Here is a 7,208-nt window from a genome sequence, read left to right as displayed (position 1 = left end):
TACTAGCCATCAAACTCACCTTCCTACTTACCAGCTAAATCAGTATGATAAACATGGTTGGGCTGAGAGCAGTTCCCTGCATCAAACCAATGTTCACACTAAACTCCTCAGACATCCGAGGACTAAACAAGGCTCTTCCTTTCGTTCCCTTGTACATACATCCCTTCCACAAACCTAACTTCTGCTTCTGGCACTCCCATCTATCTCTGTCACCATCACCATCACTCTCAGTACAGAGTCATAGGCCATCTCCAGGTCCACAAATCCCAATGCCATTTCACCTTGCACCTCCAACATCTTTTCCCACAGTTGTCTTAGCATGAACATTCCGTCAATCAACCTCGTACCCTTTCTAACCCCCTGCTGCTCTTCTATGATCTCCATATTCACAGTCTTCCTTATCCTCCCATTCAGAATCCTCTCCACCACCTTCATTACATGACTTAGGAGCATAATGTCCCTGCCAGGTCAGGTAAGGAATGGGAGCATGTGCCGGAGCAGTGCGTCGCTGTGGCCTCTTTCCGTTGCGAACACAGTGGCTTCCATCTGGCTATCCCTCAGGCAGATGCCTGGCCCATCACCCATCTCCATGAGATGCCGATCAACCTGCTGCAACCACAAGCATGTGGTTGGCCCATTGGCCTTCTCCACTCATGAGGCTCCCTTGCTGAGAGAATCTGGAGAGCAGGATCAGCATCAAGAAAACGAGCCACATCTCCATACAGCCGCAGGTGATGTTCACAGACTATGCAGGTAACAAATCTCACTTGAGTCTCTCTCAGCAACCGCTCTTTGGACACAAAGTCTGACCAGCGATAGCCAAGGTTTCTCCAAAGAGACCTCGTACCAAAGGAATAAAGTCTCCATCTCAGATCCCTGGTCAGAGTCTAAGTCTCACATCTGCAGAGGAAGACTGAAAGCACCAAGGACCTGAAGACTCAGCCTTTCGTCCTCATGCACAGGTACCGACAGCATTGATCCAATGAATCCATGACTCCCCAGGCCAGACCCAGTTGTCTATTGGCCTCTGCCTCACAACATGCAGAAGCATGAATATCACTGCCAAGGTAAGTTAATCTCTGTGACCTCAACATCCTAACCACAAACAGGTACAGACAAGATAGCAGCATCCAATATGTCATTGAAAGGCTGGATCTTAGTTTTGACCCAGGAAACCCATAATCTCAGTGGCTCCGACTCCTCAGTTAACACCTCGAGGGCCCCCAAAAGGATATCCAGAGTCTCTGCAAAGATGACGACATCATCTGTGAAATCATGGTCAGAGAACTTGACATTCCTAAACGATGTACTGCAGCTTGATCTCTCCAAAATCCTCAACAGAATCCAGTTAATACAAGGGCTGAAAAGGCTGGGGGCAGTACACACCCATGAGGAACTCCAGAAACATCTGGAAACTAAAAGGACACTTGGTAGGGCACATACCTCTGCTCCATAATGCCTGATCCATGAAACATATTTGGCCCGATACATTTTTGAAATATGCTGCTATATATCGTCTTTGAGCCCGATCTCTCAATGGTGAAGACTCACATAAAAAACTCAAGAAGTCTGATCCGGATTCGGATCTTCAAAAACATCAAATAAATTCTTCCTTGTAGCACACCCAAGTGGTACAAAAGTTTCATCTGAATCCGTCCAAAACATTTTGAGATATCGTGCTATATATCGTTTTTAGCCCCATTTCTCAATGGTGAAGAATCACTGGAAAAATTATATTAGTCGAAGCCGAATCCGGATCTTCACCAAAATCTAAACACTTCGGCCTTGTCAGACAACAAACCTGTTCACAAAATTTCGTCTAAATCCGTCCACAACTTTTAGAGATATCCTGTACACAATGACAAACAATCAACCAAGAAAGAAGAAGACGTCGTGCAGAGCACGATACTTGCAACATCCGTAAAACAAATTTGAACACAAAAAGGAATTGTTGGTTGAATTCAATGATCTGACAGATTTGTATCCTCTTCAAATTTCAAGTCAATCAGATGGAATTTAAGGAAGTTAGAAATCTCACTTAAGTTGTTGACATTTTGCCTACATTGACCTTTTGGTCTATGCTGACCTCAAAAACAATAGGCTTCTTATTTGTATAAAACTATACCATGTGGTAAAGTTTCATGAAGATTGGTTTAAATTGTGACCTGTAGGTGACAGACAGACAGACAGAAAAACAAAATCGACTGACCAATCTGCTTGAAAAATCTTCGATTTTGCAAGTAACAAACAACGAAAACATAACCTCCTTCACCTTCAGTGTTGGAAGTAATAAGTCGGAGGTGGTTTCACCACATCTCACAGCAATCTCAGTACCAGAGTATAGTTCAGACAACAGATTGATCCGTTTTGGTGGCATCCCACAAAGACCAAGAATCCTCCAGATGGCATCCTTATTCATGAATCGAATGCTTTGCAAAGATCAACATAGGCTGCAAGCAGCCCCTGCCGAAACTCTCATCTGCATTCAGTGAGGACACGACGGGCAAGCACATACTCAATCGTTGACCTATTTGGTGTAAAGCCTGACTGTTCTGGGCACTGGTTTCCAAGCAGATGGTGGTGAACCCTATCAAGAAATATCCAAGAAAAGACCTTGCACGGCACTGAGAGCAGCATCACCACTCGGTAGTTTGTGCAGTTCTGGCGATCACCTTTCACTTTCCAGAGAGGGACAACAAGGCCCCTTTTCCAGTCAGTTGAGATGATGCCTGTTTTCCAGGCTGAGCACAGAACTGCATCCAATGACATGAGTATAGCATTTCCACAAGCATTCAGAAGTTCAGCATGGATACCACAAATCCCAGAAGCTTTACCCCATTTTAATTGGTTCACAACAGCTGCCATTTCCACAAACAATGGTGGATCACAGTTGATTGGAGGGTCAGCAATAGGGATAGTAACACCCCTGACAGCCAAATCAACAGCTGGTGGATCAGCCTGGTACAGCCGCTCAAAGTAACTGGCACAGCAGGCCTTCACTTCATCTCCTCTTTCAAGAGCTTACCACCATCCGTTCTAACTGCAGTACACCGAGGGACAGGCTTGGAGGATTGCAATGTGTGAATTCCCTTGTAAGCAAAATCACTTGACCACAGTTGATGCTCTACCCCCTCAAAGATTCCTCTCACATAGTTCTCCTTGTCCACCCTTGGCTTTGGTACATTTTTATGCCTCGACACCCTGAACAGCTCAGCTCTGCCATTAAGCCTGGCCCTGTGACTCTTTTCAATGGTATCCAGTGTCCCTTAAGAGAGAAAATTCTTCTTTGCCTTCCTTTGATTTCCAAGACATCCACCGGCAATGCCAAGGAGAGCGATCTTGAAGGCACTTCACAACTCTTCAGGATTCCCCAAAGCATCCTGACCCCCCAAACCCCCACTCAGCCTGTTTGTAAATTCCTCAACTACCATCCCATCCTTCAGATTGCCGACATCCAGCCGAGACTAGGATAGTACCATTTCTCCGGATTTAAGCTGCAACTTCAGAGTTGCTACCAGAAGCCGATGGTCGGTATTGAGGAACTGAGCACTCCGGTAGACCCTACAGTTCTGGTTCATCCTCCAGTGACCATCAACGAACACATGATCAATCTCCTTTGTCACGCCTCCCGCATTGGAGTAACAAGTCCACTGATGAGCCTGTGGGCATTGAAACCATGAACCAGCCACCCTAAGTCCATGACTTCTTGCAAAGTCAAGGAAATTCGTGCTATTCTGATTCACAGTTCCAGACCAATGGGGAACAACACATGTCTCATAACCATCCCTATCAGTTCCAGTCAATGCAATGAAATTCCCCAACACTAGAAGAGTATCTTGCTTGGGGCACTGATCAACCACAGACTCGAGCGTGGCATTGAACTCATCCTTCACTTTGAGATCACTTGCCTCAGTCAAAGCATATACAGAGACCAGGGAAAAGACACCCAAGGAGTGACGAATCCTTACCCTCAAAATACGCTTGTTGACTGGTTTTACCTCAATTGTCATTGGAGTTAGCTTATTGGACACGGCTACAGCAACTCCTTGGGTATGGTAACCAGCAGAGTGACCAGACCAATAGTAGTTGGAACCACCCGCCATGATCTCACCACTATCCGGTCTCCGAACCTCAGATAATGCTGCAATACCAATGTTCAAACGCTTGAGCTCAGATGATAACAGACAGGTGATAATCCACTCTTAGGGATAGGGCATTCCAGGCACCCACCCAAAGGGAACGCCTCAGGTTATCCCAAGGAAACCCCCATCTGGTGGACAACACCTAAGCACCACCCGGACACATAGTACTACAATCCTATGCTAGAAGTTTACCCCGTGTTTTTTTTTCCTGTCATCAAAGAGTGGGGGTCCTGAAGGTTTTGCCTCAATACCGTCATCTGGTGGGTTGCCGTGGGGAGGGCAGCTGCACAGGATGTACTCCCACGGAGTGGATTTTCAGATTTCTTTGCATTTTTGTGTTTTTCGAGTGAAGGGTTTTTACGGTGGCCGGAGTGAAAATCTTGCCGCCAACCTCCGGAAAAAAAAGTAACCCAACTGCAGCACTTCCGCAGACACAGTTGGGCACCAGACATGGATGGCCGTTGTCTCACAAGGAGCTCCTCCACCCAGGTTTTGTTTTTAATCCTGCTAGGTGTCCATATCATACACCTGCCCCACATGAAACCTGGTGGGGGAGATGGTTTATTCACGGACAACCCGACCATGAAACAGGATAGTACAGGTTTACATGGAACCTGTAGCAAGTCACAGATGTACTCTAGCCTGACGTGACAATATCAGGCCTTATCCCCGTCCACAAATTCCAATGCCATTTCACCTTGCGCCTCCAACCTATTTTCCACCAGCCGCCTCAGCATAAACATCCCATTCGTCATCCAATATCATCAGGCCTTGTCCCAGTCCACAAATTCCAATGCCATTTCACCTTGCACCTCCAACCTCTTTTCCACCAGCTTCCTCAGCATAAACATCCCATTCGTCATCCAATATCCCATCCATAATTCCCCCTACCCTTTCTAAATGCCCTGTGCTTCCCCGGATCTTGAACATTGCCCTTTTCTTTCCATATGGGCACAATTAATCCTGTCCTCCACTCCTCCGGAATTGAACCCTCTCTCTCATACAGACATTCAACAGCCTCTTCGTCCAACTGACTCCAACTTCTCCCGCTGCAATTATCATCTCTGGACACACCTCATCAATGTCTGGCACTCTTCTCTTCTCCATCCTCTTCAATGCTGTCTGCAACTCTTTATCCGTGAATAACACGGGAGGTCCAGCACGCCGTTGCTTCCTTCCCGGTTCAACAGCTTTTTGAAATATTCTTCACACACCTTCACACACCCCCTCTCTGTCACTAGCCTCCTGCCACCATCCTTAATCACCCCCACCCCCCCCCCCCACTATTCATGTCCTCACTCTGCTCATCCCTGTCATGAGCCAATTTGTAGATAATATTCTTCCCAACATCCTTTTCCAACTTGTTGTACACTTCCTCTTCCATTTCATTCCTCGCCTTATCCACAGCTCTCCTTTCTGCTTTCTTCTTTTGTCCAAACAGGTGCTGCAACCCCACATCCGCTTGAGAGCTCTGTGCTTGATCTTCTCCATCTACTTCCAAACGTCCTTCTTTTCACCAATGCCTTCGCTACTTCTGAACCATAAAACACATTTTCTTTCATTCGTCTTCCCTACGACTGGACCATAATTCACATTAAAAATTAACCCCTATTTTTTTTTTTCCTTTCATTTTAGTGAGTGAAGGTATATTGGAATGTGGACTCAATTATTTATTCGGTCCCCAGTTGCATCGTTAGTAAGGTACGACCCCAGCAAATTCAGCAAGGAATTTGGAATTTGGCCAGGGTGCACGATATAACACACACACACACACACACCTCTTCGCAAAAGACACAGTAGGATATTCAATGTCTGCCAACTAATGTCGGTATACAAGTCCTCCAGCATAACGTCCACACAATTGATGGCACATACATTGTGGACGATGGCGAATGCAGAAATACATCACTGATGGATTTTAAAACTCTCCCTGCATGCAAAACACCAGGGAAGCAATTTATAGCTGGGCCGAGATTCAAATCCATCAAGACCGCTCAGATGCAAGTGCGATAACCGATTAAAACCAATAAAATGCAAATCTAATAATACTCTCCAATAATTTCAAACTTCAAAAGCTTTCTCGTCGATGCATCCAAGGTCTCTTTCATTCCCAACTGACTGTTTTCAACTGTATAAACATCATAACGAATTACATTCTTTGTAGCACACTCCCTTGTAACTGAAATCTCAAAGGGTTTGATCCTCAAACAAAATATCGAGATCTAAAGGTTTTTCAACAGGCAATTGTGAACGACTTCTCATGTTTCATCTCATTATCTGCCCTGATCGATCTTGGTTCACATTTCTACAAATGTTCCTTAGCTCTTGAAGATTTCTGAATTTTTTGAAATGTATGTCTCAGCAAAATACACAATTTGGTGTCTGTCTGTATGTCAGAAGGGTTTTGACGGGGATGCATTCGGTGGTTACAGTTTATCCAATCGCAACCAAATTTGACAGAAGGACTCAGGTTCACACGATGGAGATTGGAACGATTTCACTTCCCTCTATCCAAAAAGGAGGGGGTTGCACCTTGCATGAACTCCATGTTGAGGTGTATAATCAGTTTATAATGGCTTTTATGGGGCAAATCTTCCGGATGTTAACATTATTATAACCAAAAACGTTTCAATCAATTCTGTCCAATGTATAATTACATTTATAAACAGTCGCTATTAAAATGAAAAAAGTTTTGAGGAAACTCGACATGATTAAGGCATTCTATACTTATCGCATCTCCTTCAGATTAATGGATCAGATCCATCTCGACTTGCTAGGCCTCAAGGAAAGCGGCAACGATATTTCACTAACAAAGCTGCTTACGTGAGTCTTTCTTAGAAATGAGGTTGTAGCGATTTAACTTTTAACTTGTCAACTTCCCCAAGTGTTTTTTATGATGTGCGATATCCCCCCACAGCACTCCCCCCGACACCCTCACTGAAGTAAATCATATTTTTGGGAATTTAGAATGGTGAGGCACGATTTCCAAATCTCCGTCATCAGGAGAGTGATTGATTTTCATATTATATTGTTATAACAAGAGAATGATTGAGTAACATCTTATAT

The 7,208-nt window shown here is 44.8% G+C and overlaps 1 long non-coding RNA gene across 1 annotated transcript in view; it reads left to right on the top strand.

Annotated features, from left to right (window-relative positions):
• The first annotated feature begins 6,895 nt into the window (after nt 1-6,895).
• LOC147034587 (uncharacterized) overlaps nt 6,896-7,208 on the top strand; it is a 79,926-nt gene continuing 79,613 nt past the window's right edge. Inside the window, exon 1 of the long non-coding RNA XR_015059347.1 lies at nt 6,896-6,965. This is a non-coding gene — a long non-coding RNA (uncharacterized LOC147034587). The remainder of the gene's footprint in view (nt 6,966-7,208) is intronic.

Source organism: Eptatretus burgeri, chromosome 1, assembly GCF_056783735.1.
Source record: "Eptatretus burgeri isolate ZD-2024b chromosome 1, Ebu_testis_v1, whole genome shotgun sequence".
In the NCBI taxonomy this organism is placed as follows: Eukaryota; Metazoa; Chordata; class Myxini; order Myxiniformes; family Myxinidae; genus Eptatretus; species Eptatretus burgeri.
Note: the sequence above shows the minus strand (reverse complement) of the source record. Positions and strands in the feature narration are given on the sequence as shown.